This window comes from Coturnix japonica, chromosome 1 (genome assembly GCF_001577835.2).
Source record: "Coturnix japonica isolate 7356 chromosome 1, Coturnix japonica 2.1, whole genome shotgun sequence".
Taxonomy (NCBI): Eukaryota; Metazoa; Chordata; class Aves; order Galliformes; family Phasianidae; genus Coturnix; species Coturnix japonica.
In genome coordinates, this window is record NC_029516.1 from 121675204 (window position 1) to 121693158 (window position 17955).

General features: G+C 40.9%; 1 long non-coding RNA gene across 2 annotated transcripts in view; it reads right to left on the minus strand.

The window, feature by feature from the left end:
- Positions 1-346: 346 nt before the first annotated feature.
- Positions 347-17955, minus strand: part of LOC107306657 — a 30951-nt gene continuing 13342 nt past the window's right edge. The window contains exons 2-4 of one of the 2 annotated variants that reach the window (XR_001552226.2): positions 14222-14297; positions 5587-5709; positions 347-5507 (exon numbers count right to left, since the gene is read on the minus strand). This is a non-coding gene — a long non-coding RNA (uncharacterized LOC107306657). Of the gene's footprint in view, positions 5508-5586; positions 5710-14221; positions 16214-17955 lie in introns of those variants that run through there. The other variant, XR_001552225.2, reaches the window with a different exon arrangement.

Genomic DNA, 17955 nt, shown 5'->3' on the forward strand with positions numbered 1-17955 from the left:
TAACGAGCCAATGGAGTATATTGAGCTTTACTTTCATGTGTGTCTTTGTGGCTTGGAATTCCCCCTTCACAAAGCCATAACAGGTGAGCTTTGAATCTACTTATGCCATGTCCCAATTGATTGCATTTAATTTGTGTGTGTATCAATCTTTGAGTGCTTGAATTTACATGTATACTTATTTATATGCACATATGTACATTTGGACATCAGCATTAAATGTAACTGTGCATATTGTCACAGCTTATTGCTATGTTCATCACAGATTCTTGGAGTAGTTGGCTTTATTATACAATAAAACAACCACAGAAAGATAATGCCTTCTTTAGAATAAATAAGGAACACAGGACTCATTATACCATATAAATTTAATGGTTTGAACATCTCAGTGCCCACATGAAAACAAGAAAACATATATTGCAATAAGCAGCATAATAATTCCAGAAAGGAACATCCATCCTTTACGCCTAGAAATATGACATTCAGCATCATGAGATCCCAGCATTATGTCATCAGCTGCATGAGTTTCACAGCTTATCTGCCTGATTTTAGGTTACAGAAGTAAACTCCAACAAAAATGTATAACACTGCCAACTTAACAGCACATTTATGCTAATAGTAGCTGAAATGTTTTCAAGAAGGTGAATAGGATCACTGTTTCTCTATGTATGTGTGCACTTACGCATATATATGTATACATACACATGCACATATGTGTGTGAGCTATGTACATAAACTGTCTGTAGAGACATCATTATGTTAAAAGGTTGATTCCAAGTACATTAAACATGAAAACAATGTTCTGTACAGTTGACCAATTTAAAAAAGCCCCTGCTGGTGCACGGAAGAATGCACTAGCTTATATCATTAAACATCATCAGATGAGGCTGTAGGTAGCTGAAGCGTTCCTTAATGAAAATTTAAAGAGAGCAGATTAAAATGATATTCCTCCAATCCAGCAGAACACAAAGGTAAAGACATTCAATTACAGCCAAGATTTCATTTAGCACTAAAGGAGTGTTGTTTGTTGATCAGAATTTATTGCCTGATGTGAACAGCTAGGCTTGTGCCTACATATATAATTACTTTCCACAGTGTACTCCAGTGGCACCCAAATATAGTTACAAGACAATGTCTTCCATAATTTTAGATTGTAATGTCCATGACTAAGAGTTTGGAAATATCGACAACAAATAGTGACCCATATTTCGTTTTTGAATCACCAGGCTAAATGTTTTAACATTTTTTGTTATTGTTGATCAGTAAAACAGGTGGTATCAAGGAAATGGTTTGAACAGGATGCTCTGCCTGCTTGTCTGCTCGGAGTGTTAGTGGCTTTCCCTTGAGCACATCAGGAGTGGTTTCCAGTGAGAAGATATTGACAGTGCTCAAGTCGATGCCAGACCTGAAGTTAGTTCAGATAAGTGCACCACATCTTTAAAATCTTAAAACTAAAAAAGATACTGACAGACAGGAGTGGGACAAGAGGAGATGAGAAAATAACCAGGAGACTGAAAGGACTGGTTTATCAGAAAAAATTAAATGATCTAACTAGGTATGAACTGACTTAACGTTAACTAAATGGAACATCACATTAGTCTGAAGACACTGGAGAAAAATAGCACCCAGAAGGGAAATAAGGAGGTTTGCGAAGAAATGTAACTGGGAGAAATATGATAATGTTAAGAAAGGAAAAAAAACTTCTAACAGGATATACTAGGCAGCACAATCTCTCCTTAAGTACATGGCATTATTTAGGACATTTAATCCAGGCATCCAAAGCAACCAAAAATATACCATAGGAGACAATCTCAATGTGCCAGCAAGCTGTACTGGATGACCTTAAAGGTACATTACTAATTTGTGTGTATCTGTTATCTATGATTTTCCTTGCTTGTATGGCCAACTCATTGCAACTTGTGTGTATTTGGTTTCTCTGGGCCCAGTCCAACTCTTGCTATAGTTAGCAGAAGTTTCCAACAGGAGCAATAAGACCTCAGTGTCTTTTCCATGTCTTTCCTTCAAGAACTCTGCAAGAACTATATCATTTGTATCATGTATGACTGCACAAACAACTAAGCTAGATTGGTCCCTTAGTGTTTCCTGAGTATTTAAAACTGTGTTTATCCATTTAACCTTAGAAATATTCAGAAAAATATGTGTTTTCTTTCATTGCTAGGGAAGAAACTTACAGTTCATCTAAAACCAACTTGTGATGAAAAACTGCTTTGGTCATAAAAGAATTAGGATGATTTTCTATACCAAACCAAAAGATATTACACAAAAATGGCGGAACTCTTTCTACTGTTAAAGCAGTAATGCAGCTAATGAAAGAAGCTGACAATGAATTCTGAAATCAGTACCTGAATGCATACAACCCCATGACACTTCAATTCCAGCTCACTTGCAAGTAAGGAATGACTGTTTTGCAGCAACTCAGTGCTGGCCCCTCGAGAGGCACAAATTTCTGTGTAAGTGGGGCTGAATGATCAGGGGTCAGGGTTGTGTTTCGGTGTTGTCCATACATCCAGCAGCTTGTATTGTAAATCTTAAAAGCAGCATTTTTGAAAATACTAAACAGACATTTTAGTAGCCAGTACTGAGCCTGTGGCTATACTGCTTCAGGCTGTGATCTTGTCAGCTTTTAAAAGATAAGTAGGGTCAGGCAGGGTCAGCATTTGGATTGGTAACTCTAAGACAAGTCAGTAGCTGCGGGAAGTGTCTTAGGCAATAGGATGGATGTAACTGTTTTCCTTGAGCCTTTTCTAATACCCTGATGAAAGCATCATGCCCAGCTGTGACATGAGAGCAAGATTCTCACCCTCTACAGTCACCAACTGCCTCATTTTCAGAGGGGTCTTTCCCTGACCTACTGTGGAAGTACATGGTAAGGTAAACAGGAGACCACAGCATTTGGGTGCCGCTTGCACATATACACGGCACTGGCTGGGTGGCCTGCCAATGCATGGCCCAAGCACACTGCATCAGGAAGAATGATATCTCTGACATCTTTGGGAATGCTTGCAGCTCCAAACTGTCTTTGGCTATGTTTATAATAGGAAAGTAAAGTCTTTTTAGCCAAGACTTTGTCCGCCAACTTTCAGGTTTGCACATTTCTACAGAAAGTACAGAAGGGCTGATAATGAAATCCTTGTCCAGTGGTCTACATTGCCAAGAATTTTAAATTGTAAGTTAACCAATTTCTCCTCTAAAGTTCAAACAATAAATAAAATTCTATGTGAAAAATGGAGCCTTTTATTCCTTTGTCAAAATCTGATCAGAGTAAACTACAGATGTTAAAAGGCACTATAGTTCAAAGAATTAAAAAGAATCTTAAGGGGTTTGTATGAAGAAAAGAGTTTTAGAGAATAATATGGAAAATATTATAATGCCATTATATAAATCAGTGGCACATCCTCACTTTGAATACTGTCTTCAAATTTGGTCACCTCATCCCTGTAAAAAAGGAAGTAGAAATAGAACAAGTCCAGAGAATGGCAATAAGAAATGATAAAAGTCAAAAGGATGGGGAATTTCCTTGAGAAGAGGGAAAGAACACAAACCCCAGCCTATCTGTCAAAGCAGATTGACCCTCACAGGACTGCAAATCTCACATGAACCCTTTCCATAAACTTGGATAACAACTGTTGCCTGAGTTACTGTAGTTGTCCTTGGTCTCTAGGCAAAAGATCTGGGGACTACACATGCAGCAGGCTTTGTTCTTTCACCACTGCACCCTGCTCTCTTAAAGGGAAGACTTTAAGGCCATGAGCTTGTGGAAATCAAAGTAACCTATGGACAGTGGACAAAGGTCCACTGCATATTAGCAACACGATTTTCTTTTCACTGACTATATACCAAACATATTTCTTGGCCTTAGCTTCAGGGACTTTATTTTTCCATGCTTTTCTTTCCTTCAGACTTTGGATTGATTTTTCAGAAATGCATAGGTGATTGAGTAGTATGAATCCATTGACTTGTCTGACATTCGTTTTGGTGAAATCATTTAGCTCTTTTGAAAATATGCCATTTGTCTATTCAAGCAGTCCTGAAGAGATTGTGCAGTCTCCCTCACTTTGTGCAGTGGAATCCCCATGCTTCATCAGAGCTCTCCTTAAACATGACTATAATATAAATAACATTTTGTCCTCATGATCCTCCAACCTAATTAGCAGCAAAGGAATAAAAAACCCTTTCCTATACCGCAAGGTGAAACGAAGAGGTATCGAATTTCAAACGGATAAGAGGTATTGCTTTTCCAAACAATGTACGGTTAATTAATGGAACTTGCTGCTGCACAGATAGTATTCTGTGAAACAGTATCATATTTGTAAGTGATGAGGCATTTTTAGACATAAAAGCAAATCTACACACCGAGTTCAGATTAGGTTAAGTTCAGTAGCATATATTATGCAGAAGATCAGACTGGATGATAATAGTGGTTGTTCCTGGCCTTGAAAAAATCTGTGAGAGTTTTACTAATAAGTATTATGTAATAGTGTCAGTAGTTCTTGGTAAAAGCTAGTCAATAAATAGAGTCAGAAAGGCATCATAGAATCATAGAATTACTCAGGTTGGAAAAGACCTGAAAGAACATCAAGTCCAACTGCAGTCTATCCTTAGTACCCTAACTCTAACAACTCTCTGCAAAATCATATCTCCAAGCATATCATCTTCCATGGTAAACTGTTATGCACTTAAATATGCAGGAAGGAGGGGGAAGTTCCCTTTCATACTGTCTGACATTGGCTTCTGGCAAAGACAAGTTGTGTTATGGTTGACCAGTGCCAGCAACTGCTCAGAAAGATTCAGGAGAAAGTTTCTTTATTCTTGAAGCAACTGCAGAACACCACTGAACATTTGTGTCTACGAAATGAGATGCTGTCTGATCTACTAATGGATAATCAGGATAAGTGAGGTGGGCCTTTTGAGGTCTACGGAAGGCTAGGAGGCATTTCAAACCTGTAGCTGTTCACCTCTTTTACTAGAGCTGTGCAAAACTTTCTCCCATAGTCCAGCATGGAGTAAGTGGCCATATTCATTGTAGTATGGTATGCCTTGTAGCCCTATCTGCAGATAAGGAAAAAGCAGACTGAGACAAATAAATTATTGGGAAAACAGGTTAGGAGGAAGGTGAGAAAACCAGAGGCTCAATGGATGCAACTAGACTTATCTTTTGATCTGCAACAGAATGCTTTGGAGTCCCAGTCCCCATCACCCAGATCAGCATCCCTTCAGACTGTTACCAGCCTCTGTCTAAACCCTTACCCACTTCACCCACTCACAGGAACCTATGGGTATATAACGTCCATCCTCATCTGGCCATGGCCATGTTGTAGAGCTGAAACTTGAGGCAGAACAACATTCCCCATGGGTATCTGTAGTCTGTGGTGCCTCTGCTTCTCTTTTCTACTCCAGTTATATCCTCCAATGGAGACAGAGGTCAGGAGATGTCTCACTGGTCCTTCTGAGAAACATTCCTCTGTTCTGGTATCTCGTTTGTCTCTGAACTGTCAAAAAGGTGATAGAGACTTCATTCTAACAGAGCACTATAAGAATAGAGGCCCTCTTCTCCATGTTTACACTCACCTGCAACTTCAGCAATCCAACAGGCACCACAAGAAATCAGGGAGGATGTCTTCTAGTGAGTAGATGTTCTGGAGCCATTTGAATCACAGAAAGTGTTTCAGCTTTGTGGGCTGAAAAAGTTATCTGCCAGGGACAAAAAGAAGAATCACATCAAAAGGGAGCAAAACAGATCCTTCAAGAAGAAGATTTACACTGTACATTCACATAAAGACACAGAAACTAAGCACAAAATCCCAGAGCCATTGTGATTCCAGTATGCTTGCAATGACAACTTAGATCTTAAATTTCTTCTTTTGGGGGCAGGAAGTGCCATGAAAAAAAAAAAAAGGATATTATTCACAAAAAGGATTGTCCTGTATACTCGTAAACCTCTGCAATTTATTCTGTAACAGCTTTTTACATCAAAGAAATCACTAGCTAATGACATCTGAAACTTAAAAAAATCCACTTATTCACAACCCTGTCCCTGAGGGAATTCCCGTGTGTTATCAGAAATTTTTCCAAAGATCATTAACAGATATTACAAACCAATTGAAACTGAGTATTTTCTTTGCAAATTACTTTTAACTTCAGAGCTATTGAAAAAAGACGTTGAGTGATTTAATTTACTTAATCTGTCTACAGATTGCAGCTATGTGCATATTGTGTGATTGCATTTCCAACAAAAAGCATATATAACTATCCCTAATAGAGATATTTTTCTAAATTATCGTACAAGATCAGTAAGATCGCTGAAGATATTAATGTTTACTTTTTCATTTAGAAAATTGCACTCAAGAAAGAAATGGGACCTTTATTCTGTTGTTATCTCTGAAATAATAACACACCATAATACTTATTTTACCTGCTATTTTAATTAAAACTCCAATAATCACTACATCTGCGTATCCTTAGAGGGTATGTTCTACTGATTTTTCTGAAAAATCACTGTATTTTCATTAGGCTGCAAAGCCAATATTTTTGAAACCCCTTACACAGCAGTGAGCATACTGAACAAAATTCTCTATCTTGTGCCAATCCAAAACAGCTAAGTGCAGAACAAGCTAAGTCAGCACAGGGGTGGAAAACGTATCCTATTCTCCACCTTATTGCTTTAAACTCCTCCCTGAGAACCACACGCACATGAGCACCCCTACTGCAAGAAGTATAGAAAATATCTTGCCCCTTGAATACTCGTAGCTTCCTAACCAGAGTTCCTGCTCTCTTTGCAGATAAGAGATAAGGACTTGAAATCCCCAAAGCTCAGGTGAGCACTGAAGATATTTACTTTGAAGCAAAGTGAAGACAGCTGCTGTGTGTTATGCGCTGTCCAGTCCTTACTGTGTGTTACACGTGCTTTGCCAGGATGCTTTTTGAAGAGGTTTTGCTGAAGTTCAGCCCAGTTAAGCTGGTGACTGACTGGCCAACAAGCATAGGCATGACAAAGGTGTTAGATGTCTTAGAATCTTTATTAGCAAAAATACAGGTGATAAACGTTGCAGATGTGTGGGCTGGAATTGCTGGCCTTAATATCTATATCCTGCCTGAGCCTCAGTCATCTCATTTTGTGGCTTTGGACCCAAAGGTGTCTATTCAGAGAAGGACCCAGATGTGTCTTGGCTAAAGAAGTTAAGAGGAAGGTGAGAAAAACCAAAGGCTCAATGCCTGCAACTGGACTTATCTTTTGTTATCTTGTTGGAAATTGTGGAAGGAATTTGCAGAAGTACTGATGGATATTTTGCAGGTGACAATTACCACTGCATGTTACTATTCTGTATCTTCCCATTGTCTAGGTCAGTCTTCTGTGCTCCTGCTACTACTGAACTCCCACTCTTCTTTCCATTTCCAGGGTTACAGCAAAAATGTCTTGGAGCAAGAAGACGATGTTTTCAAGTGCATTAAAAAGTATGAGGTCTGTGAACTTGAGCCGGTTTGTAAAGAGTATGTGTAGCTGGTAAAGGCTGAGGATATTACTCCCTGAGCAATGTGAGGACCAAGTTTGTTCTGTGGCCTTTGGGTATCTGTATTTTCAGCAGCATCTCCCTCACCTTTCTGTCATGCATGTGCAGCTAGCGCTAGTGTTAGCTCAGTTGGTGCACACATACCACCAGAAAACCAGAGTCAGTTGTTTCACTTAGAACTAGCAGAGCAGTCTCATGCACACTGAGCTCTGGGGTGACTCATTCCAGCACTACACCTTCCTTTTCCCTCCTCCCCAATTTTTAGTAGCTGCCTTGCATTGCTTGGGTTCTAATATGACTAGCTGTGCCCAGCTGTGGGGTCCTTCTCACGAAGGCTAGTGGCATGGCAATGCCACACAGCAGTAGAAGCCACCAAGGTGTCTGTAGGGAGGACCTGGATCTCCCACCTGCCTGTACCGACATGGTGTTGACCTGTCGTCACTCAACCCAGGGCATCTCAGTGGAGTCTGATAACACATCTACTAATTAATGCCAGTTGTGATCCTTGGTCAGATCTTCAACTGGGATAAATTGACACGGCTCCATTTAAGCCTGAGACAGTTAGCAGCAGCTTAGAGTTGACCTGGTGGTTTTCTTTATAATGTGCATATACTCTTGTTGGAAGTAAATAAAACCCATCAACTAATTGCACATGAACCACCAAACAGTCGGAAAATGAAATGATTATCAGTAACTCCCTGCTCAAGCCAAATTACAGTGGTGACAAAGAAGTGATAGCCTCAGATCTGTTAACAGCCCTCTAAGCTATCCAATTCCCTTATAATAATAACAATTAATAATAATAGACATGCTGCTGGATACGTTCACCTTTCTGTAAGGAAAGCCTAATGAGTATCTTTTTAAAAAAATAAAAAGGGACTTGGGAAATTCACAAGTGATTCTATTAACTTGTAAGCATGGCATTTTACCTTTGAACAACTGAACTGATCAAATTTATTCTGAAATTCTCTTTTTGAATGAAAAGGAACAGTCAAGGAACTTTCTCAAGTTTCTATTTCGGCCATTTGTTCAAGTTTCATTTCGATCAGTACTTCTACCCTGTTAAGCTGTATCACCCATCCTCTCAACCGTAGTAAGCAGAGCACTAGTACGTATAAATCTTAACTAGAGGCAAGGAAGGCACTCCCTAAAATCAAGCAAAAAAATTGATAGGTTATGTCAAAAGGAACTGCTGTTATTATTATAATTTATTATTTGTTAAGTACTGACAATGTGCTCAGTTCTGCTGATTAAGTTCTTCTGAGCAAGTTCTACTGATTAGCTTCTGAGGACAACACACTGTACTACGAAGAAGATATTTGACAGCTATCAAGACTTTTGCTTTCAAGGCTCACTTAGCAAAACAATTACATGCCAGTTATGCAAGTTTCATGAAAAAAAAAAAAGAGAGAGAGAGAAAATGCATAAACTGAGTAAATATCATGACTTTTGTGTTCACTAATATTCCTACTCTAGATCTCTCACTTCAGTACCATCTGACAACCTCAAAGTTACAATGAGATTTGAGTAAGATCTAAAGCCTCATCTCTGTTTATATTCAGTTTTAAGCATTGTGCTACATTAAAGGCAAGCATATAGGCTTTATTGTTATGCTCCATCTTTGCTTTGGCACTTGTTCCCCTTCGGGAGGCAGAGATGGGCTGAATGGGGCTAGTCCAAGACAGACAAAACTTGAGCAGATTCAAACTGTTGCACACCTTCCCTTCTCAGCACAAGGCAGATTGAGCTCAGATGATGCTATGCTCACGAGTGATGATCTGACCAGAAAAATACTTCTGGGGGTGCAGGCTCTAAAAGGAATATCTTTCCCATCCCACTTGGTTGTTCCTCCAGCAGACCCATCTTTAAGTCTCTACACTCTGAGATGTAAAGCATATTTTTTGCAGGGTACCTAGGAGTTGGGATGATTGCTTTGGACTGGTCTGGAGCCACTGCAGCAGTGTTATTCCTGAGAGTCCAGGTAAGCTTGGTCTCTCTTTAGCAGGTAAAGGAGTCACAGAGTTTCTTCCTCCACCCTTACTCTCCTCATTGGCGTTCAGCCTACTGGCAGGGTCGAAAATCCCCAAAAAGTAGTCACTGAATGGAAAAACTGTGCATAAGGGTACAAGCAGGGAACAGTGCTCTGACAAGTGCTGGCCAAATTTGTGTGTCAGGAGGGTGCCAAGCAGACACCGTGCCTTGCCCCAGCCAGGTAACAGCTCAATATTTTGACAGCACCACTGCCAGGGCTCCAGCTGTGAGGATGTTCTTAGAAGAAAAACTCTCTTTTGTCTGCAGCTATCCTCAAGCTTGCACACTTCCCTAAATCCCGCCAGCATGCTTTTTTTTCATAACCGACAGAGAGAAGTGAGTTCTTATATAAATCCTTTGTGTGAAGATCAAACTGCGTGCATGTAGAACTATGGGTTTTTTTAGGGGAAAATCTGCCCTAAAATAATCATTCCATGTTATCCCCGTGGAGTGCCTGCTCTGCCTGTTAAAACGCATCCGAGGCCACCCTCAAGACCTGAATCAACACTCCCAGGCAGCAGCCGGCTCAGCTGAAGTCCCCGTGCTTGCAGGGAGGGCAGAGCGTGGGCAGCCCAGGGCAGGAGCAGGGTCAGGGGTAGCGCAGCTGGAGGGGGCCGTAATCTGAGTTGCTCCTTGCAGACAATGTCAGCCATTGTATGGAGCAAGAGAAACTCGGGGAGCAACACAGGAGCCCAGCTGGGGCCATTCGGAAAGGGTGTCTTTGCCCGGCTGGCTGGAACTCCTTCTGCATCCATAGGACTACACAGGTATGGAAAGAGCCTGTATTTTCAGTCAAATCTGTAAGTTAATCTTAATTTATTGATAGATCAAGGAGTGGAAGATTTGGTTGAGAAAACAGAGCCTCCCTCTCACAAACTCGGACACATTTGTAATGGAGAGAGGAGAATCAGCAAAAAATGAGTGACTGATTACAGTACTACTGAGAAATTCTTTAGAAAATGACAAGTAAAGAAGAAAGCCCCCAAATGGCAATAGCACTGCAGTTTTAGGATCAAGTTCAGTGCAGCTTGGTGTTTGGTTATTAAGCAATTCAGTTATCATCCAGAAAATGCCCAAGCATTAGGCATAGCAAAGCCTGTGATACCAAAGCATAACACATCTCATATACTTGGAAAAACCTCTCCTTCCTTCTATCACCGTCTCTGTTCCTCCCCTCGTGTGCTCCTGGTTTGCTTGAATACAATACAATCAGGGCTTTTATAGCCAGCCCTACCTTTCCCAGAAGGTACATCTCTTAAAAAGAAGCACAGATTCTCTCTGAGGACCATAAAAATGGACTCACACTTCAGTGCCATCATCTAAAAGATGGATGAACCAATTCCGTTCAAATAAAAACATTCTAACTGTGCCCATCCTCCAGCAAAATTTCAGCCAAAGGTGGAACTAAACCCAAATCTAGCCATTATTAAAGTGGAGAAAAATCAGATTCCTTTTATTCCCCTATTCATTCTCTGCCATAGTGATTTTCTGAATTTCTGACAAGACCATGACAGAGAGCTGAAGGGCCGAAAGGGGCTGGATGTGCCGTATCACTGGCCCAAGTAGAAGCAGGAAATACTAAACATCTTGAATGGAAGCCTGTTCTCATCAGGTTTATAGCCCAGCTTTTTCCATCAAAAGCAATGAGGATGGTACAGACAGGGTGCAGAAAAGCATCCAAGCATATGGGAGTAGATTTACACTAATCCTCCTTTTGAGCTTCATCCAGCACTAAATCAGAGCCACACCATAAAGAAGAACAATACAATAACTTGTGGGGGGGGGAAAAAGCAAAAACATGCCTCCTCTTTGTGAGGACAGGGAAAACTAAGCAACATGACTCGCTTTTCTTAGAAACTGTTGGAGGAATGTAACAATGTATAGCATTGCAGAGACTGGAAAAGAACAAAAATCAGGTATCACCTTAGCTTCGCTGCCCAGTGTCTGCATGCCCAGTGCAGGGTAGCAGCACGGAAGGGCCAGCCTTGAAAGAAAGCAGAATAACAGCCAGCTGTGTGCCACGGTTGTGTGGACAACAAATCTCACCTGGGAGGCTGTGAAAATGTCTTTTTGCAGGGCTAGGCTGTGCTGAGGCTGTCCAGCTACTCATGCCATCCATCCCCAAGGCACCCCCTGAAAAACACTGCAGTTGAACTTAAGGTAAAGGGTGTTATGGCCTTGTTCCCCCAGCAAGAACACAGGGTGGCCTGTGTGGAGCAGGAAAATAGCTTTCTTAGCACAAGGCAGTACAAGAGGGCCCTATGGTTGCAGCGAGTTTCCACAGGTGTACTGTGTATGAGCAAGCAGAGCAGGCTTATACAAGGAGCACCAAAGGCTTCCCAGGCTCATCCTCATCACATTAATCTCCCAGCCATAATCCTTGGCTTCACCTACTGAAAGCAAAAGGGAAAGAGCTGCTGCTAGAACATATGCACCAAGTGCTCTAACAGCAGTAACACATACTGGCTGGGACCCTAGCCCTTGATCACTTCTTCCCTGTGTCTGAAGCAAAAAAAAAACAACAGTTTTTTAACACTTGGAGTCATGCTCCACAGCATCAAAACAAAGCTGTCTGGATCTTGAACCAGGGACCTAAAGAAATAATTTCAACAGAGAGCTTGCTGCAAGAGATCTAATGCGTTCAGGGGATTAAAAAGAGATGTCAAAATGAAGTGGGTTGTTAAGGGTAAAAGTTGGGAGAGGATTTGGCTAAGTAAACAGGAATGGGAAACAATACATGCAGCTCAACACACACATAAACATTCATAGACAAGCAGCACAGACCTACAACTTAGGCAAAGCAGCCTATTGTTTCCACACATAAAAATCTTCAAATTGGAATTTTCTTATTCATGTATACTGCCTTTTCCTGATTAAAACTGGAAGAAATTGTACTTATCTTTTTACTTATAGAAAGAAATCAATACATGGATCCACAGAAAACTCCCCAAAAAACTCCAGTTCCTAAAAATTACTGACAGGTTTTGGCTGGTGTCAATCATCAGAGCTGAGTTGACTTGCAGAGGGTAGATCATCTTTACCCCAGCTTAAGATCTGCCCCCATACACTGTTTCCTTAGAACAACTCGTCTTCTCTTTTTCTCAAAATATGCATCTGGTTTAAGGTGACTTTTCCTCTCCCAGCATATGGAGCTGAATGATTATGACGATTTACATTTATTTTAAATCACAGCCTATTAAAAGGAAAAATAAATGCTAATATGTTGATATGTTTTACTTCTGAATGAATTATTGATATGAATGAGTAGTTGCAGCTATCATAATTACTGTTTATTAAATAAATATATTTTGAATTAGAGACCCTTGATTAAGAAATCACATTTTTGTCTGAAAATTATTTCCCTGCTGTTATTATAAGCAATACCTCACATTACTCTAAATAAAAAATAAGAAAAAATAGTGAAATGATTCTCCTTTTTATCTTATCCTTTGCTCTGTGAACTTGGCAGCGCTTTGTGCATATTCCCTTTCACTGCTTCTCTCCTCTAATCAGTTAAGTGAGGCTCTTTCCCCTCTGTTGTTTGTGTGGATCTGTCACATAGCACCTAGAGACACAAAAAACATTTTAAACAGGAAAATGTGAAACAGAAAAACTAAAGGATTGAGGATCAGATACCTGAAACTCCTCTCAACATTCTCTTTTAAGCTGAGCACGTTTCATATTAATGGTGTCTCTTTAACATAAATAATGATCTAATGAAATAAATATGAAATCGAAAGAATCATAAAAAGAATTTTACATTTAAGAATGCCATCTGTGTAACACTTAGTCTAACAATGAAATCGTTTCAGCGCCAGAACAGCTCACTCCGCTTCCAGCACAAGTTATAGAGCGGCGCAATGGTTCTGATGAACGGCACAAAATCAAAGTTCAGCTGAAGAATGACACCTGGGTTCAAATCCATATTAGTCTATGGATATCACATGGGACTTTCGAAGTAGGTCCTGCTAATGTTTCCCACCTCAAGTCATCAGTAATCTTTCACGCAGTTGCCAATGTTCATCAAAAGAAGATTTAGATATCAGAGTAGATTTTGCAGGTCAGCATACTGCTACAACTACTGCACTAATTCTCTGCTTTTTCACAGCATCAAAGCATTCTGGAACTCAGGGCTATTTGGGTTTGGCTGAGAAGCCCAAGCCTCAGAGGTGAGACCATGTGTAAACACACTGGTAGTATGGAAAGGTCTACCTATAAAGCACTTGTGACAGCGCCAAACTTGAGTATGGCTTTTAGGACCAGTGCCTTAATTCATGGGACTGCAGATGATGATGTGGAGTCAGAGGCTGTGTTTCTAATTCCTGGGAAGCAAAACTCTGGTCTTACACACGGCAGCACAGCAGAGGCCCGCCAAGCACAATGGAGATTGTTTGTTTACACCAGCTGAAGAGAAGGGAACATATTTGTTTTGAGCGAGCTGTGTTAGAATACATATTGTTTTATATGCCCGGGCCTCATTACGCAGTGCTTGTCTTCAACATGGATCAGATCCTAAAGCTGCTCCACATACTGAAATAAATGTGAGCTCTACCCACAGAACATCTCCAGACTTAGGCCTCACGTCTATCAATGTCATCTTAAAAAAACAAATGCTTAAAAAGAAAAACAACAAAAGTATCTTAGAGACTGTGGAGGATGCTCACATGCAGTAGATGCCATTCAAGGGGATGCTGAGGAGAGACAGAAACCCATGTAACGAGGCTGGAGAACAGAGTGGGCCTGAAAGAAAATGAGAGATAATTAAAGTTTGCTGAAAGAAATATGAGTTGCACCAGTCAGTTTTGTATTTCAGAAGTTTTCTTAAAACTGAGAGGGAATTCTCCCCTCACATCAGCAGCAGGGCTGTGCTAACACTCCCCCCAGGCAGAGGTGGCCGCAGACTCTGCTTTGCTCAAAGGCACAAGAGCATTCACGGGGGAAGAGTTAAAGTGCTGCTCAGTAAACAACCTGAAGAGCTGCACGCTGTATTCATGTACGGGGAGGTAGGAGCCAACGGAGAGAGACGTTCAGAGGCAATCAAAGAGGATCTGAGCCTCCCTGAGCTCTCACATGACAGTTGGGATCATTTCGGATCCCTTCCAATGAAGATAAAATGGCATCAAAAGCAGGGAGGCTTTTTTTCTTTCTTTTAAGGATGAAAACACAACATCATTAGTCAAATTTACTCTGAACTTCCGCCTCCTCATGTTGATTTGTACTCAGGTTGAGTAAACATATCTTTCCATCAAGGTAAATAAACGTAAAAGCCTATCAGTAACTTAATTGCTTAACGAATGATGCAGTGTGGGGTGTAACACTGTTTTTGACTATGCTGCTGGAGTTAACGACCTCTCAAAAACACCTATTATACATCTTGGCAGTAAAAAAATCTTCACATACTTGAAAATTTGCTTGTAAAAATTCAACCATTTTCCAGTCATTTTTCTCTGTTTTGAGGAGGGGGTAGACACCTCACAGGGCAATTTACTCTGTGCACCTGTGTCAAAATGAGTACACTGGTGCAAGATGCTGTCTTTTGCAGGTCTGCATGCCACAGAGAAATTCAGTTTGAGAAAAGATGAGGTTCCAGAGCAAGGGCAGAAGTTACCAGGTGGTTGGGAAACGTATCTCCAAGTATAAATGGCTGTGTTTCACCAAGGTGGGGAGGCTCAGACTGCAGGAGCCTGATCTTGGGTACGTGGCACACACCTGGGTACATCTGGGAACACACACTCCTCTGTGCTTGTGGAGCTGATGCCCTGGGCTGAGAGGACCCCTGAGAGAAAGCAGTTCTGCCAGTTACATGAAATCCATTAAATAGAAGTGCAGGCAAAATGAGCTCTCTGGTGAGGTGACAGTGAGGGAGGAGGGCATGCCACGTGTTGGAGGCTGAAATCTGGCTGGTGGTGGGCAGCAGGCAGTGCGCAGAGACGCAGATGCCAGGCTAACATGATGGATCAGAAAAGCTACCAAGGAACTGTGAGAGTCCAGGAGGCTGAAGTAAAGGGAAACGTGAAAAGGTAACAGGTCAGCCCATCTATACAGTCTATCAATTAAACAACTGTCTGCTTCCAAAAGCGTGTTATGTCCTGAGCAGTGGATATCTCAGCACGTGATCGCTGCCGTGATGGAGCGACAGGCTGACAAACAGGAATTAACAATAATAATTACTAGGCATGTTAATAATTTTGGATAGGCTGTTCTATAGCGAGCCCCTCCAAGGAAATAACATGGTTGGGTATTTTGGCTTAATTATACAGTCTCATATCGGCTTTACTCAGCCCACCGCAAAACAAAGGTGTGTTCAAATTTGTCCATTATGTGGGAGGGTTTTGCCAGAATCTCACCCTGCTTCGGACAGCTAGCGGGGGTGAGAGTGGCACACAGTTAGCTTCAGCTGCTTTCTCCAAAGCCCTGAAGCTTTCAGAAACATTCATTTCTGTTGGCATCACTCAACAGCTCATTGTTAGGGTTTGTTCTCATTGGCATGCATGAACTAAGACTGATGTATCGGGCGATCCAGAGTGACAGCCTTCAGCCCAAAAAGCGAATACCTGCTTCCCTTAGAGTCCGGGGACTCACACTTGACACAGAGGATATATGCAAAAATTATCTTTTCTCTTTCATTTGCCTGTGTTAAGCCTAAGAGCATTCATCCAAATTAGCAATCAGGCAAACTGTGCATGCAAAAATCTGCGCTTGTACAAACTGTGCATTTTCTTTTTTTTTTTTTTTTTTTTTTTTTTTTTTTTTTTTTTTTTGGTAATGCTGTAAGATTAAATATCTTGACAAAAGATGAAAACCCTTTAGCAAATCTTCCCCTAGAGAAAAGTAACATTTTTTTTTATTCCATTTACTGTCAAATGACATAAAGAAAGTATAGCTGAACACAATCCTATAGGTTGATTTGTTGCTTTAAATAATGTCACCAACATCCAGATATCAATGTGATGGTGAAAAAAAAAAAGAAGTTCACATTGAGCTAGATTCAATTACAGACCTAGAAACTGAAATTAAGTCTGATGCTACATGCCTAATTCATGTTTGTGTGACTGAAAGAGTATCTGGTTTACCTTGAATTTCCTGCCTTAGTGTGGTGAAAACATGACCCATCACGTTAATTAAAAAATAACTTTCAAACGTGGCTTAAGTCACATTGCACTGGCAGGAGGAGGTGAACTCTTTTTTGTCCTCAACGTGTTAAACGATATAAAGGAAAATGTTCAATGTTTTTTTTCCTTGATTTCTGGGTATATATTACAATTCTCACTGAAGAATTAAAAATTAATAAATAAGTAAAAAGATTATCTCTATCAATTAGAAGTCAATGATTCTTCTTTTATTTAAAAAAAAAAAAAAAAAAAAAGAGTCCTTATAAACCCTTAATCATCTTCTGACCACACTGGTTGAAGCAGGTGCATACTGGCAATTGTCAGACACATTATCAAGGCCTGTACTTTGCTCTGTATTACCCCATTCACACATTACACCCAGCATGGTATGTTCATGTTTAATACCCCAAGATACCATACCATATCAGTGGAATTTAAACCAGCACACATTTGACTACTGATTTCACATATGGGTCTGGGACTAACTTTTCTCCTAATATGGTGATGGCACAGGCACTATTTAAATGATTCCTGAGCCTTGTAAATATACACCAGATGTATCTTTTGTAAATGTTACATTTTTCAACATCTCAGCATTTGTGAATAGTTGAAAGCTATGCCAGCCATGCTTTAATGGGGCACAGAAGCGTACTGCACTCAAAGAAATGGCACAGCATTGCAATAGTCAAAATTACAAGTGCTGTCAAAAGCTACATTTTCACTTTATTGATTAGCACCAGGTAATAGAGCGCTCTGCATCACACGCTCATATGGGCCATTCTCAGCTGACACTTGTGTGGGGGTGCACACAGTGGGACGTGGATCTGGATACTCAGAGGAAGGAGGAGAGCAGAGCCATGGGGAGAGCAAAACCCTTGGGACACAGCCATGCCCCCATGGTCACAACAGACAGCCTAAGGTGAGCTGGGAAGGGCAGCAGGGGCTGCAGAGCCCAGCGTCACCAGCACATCTTTCCCACTAGCAGTAATGTGGTATAAGGCTGCATTCCTGCTGCTTGGGCCTCCCTCATTGCAGGGGTACCCCAGTATAGGAAGAGTCATCACCCATTGGAGAAGGAGCATGGATTGCATTCATTTGGCTGCCACTTCAAGGGCTTTTCTAGATCTGCACTTTTCTGTGCTGCTGCAGAAATTCAGTTGGAGATCCAGGGGCAGGTATGTGGCTGGTCACGGGAAATGCCCCTTCCTCAATTCCCACTTCCCAACACTTGCCCTACCTGCCACCACTATTAGTGATGACCTGTCTGATAGTGCCAGCTAAAAGGA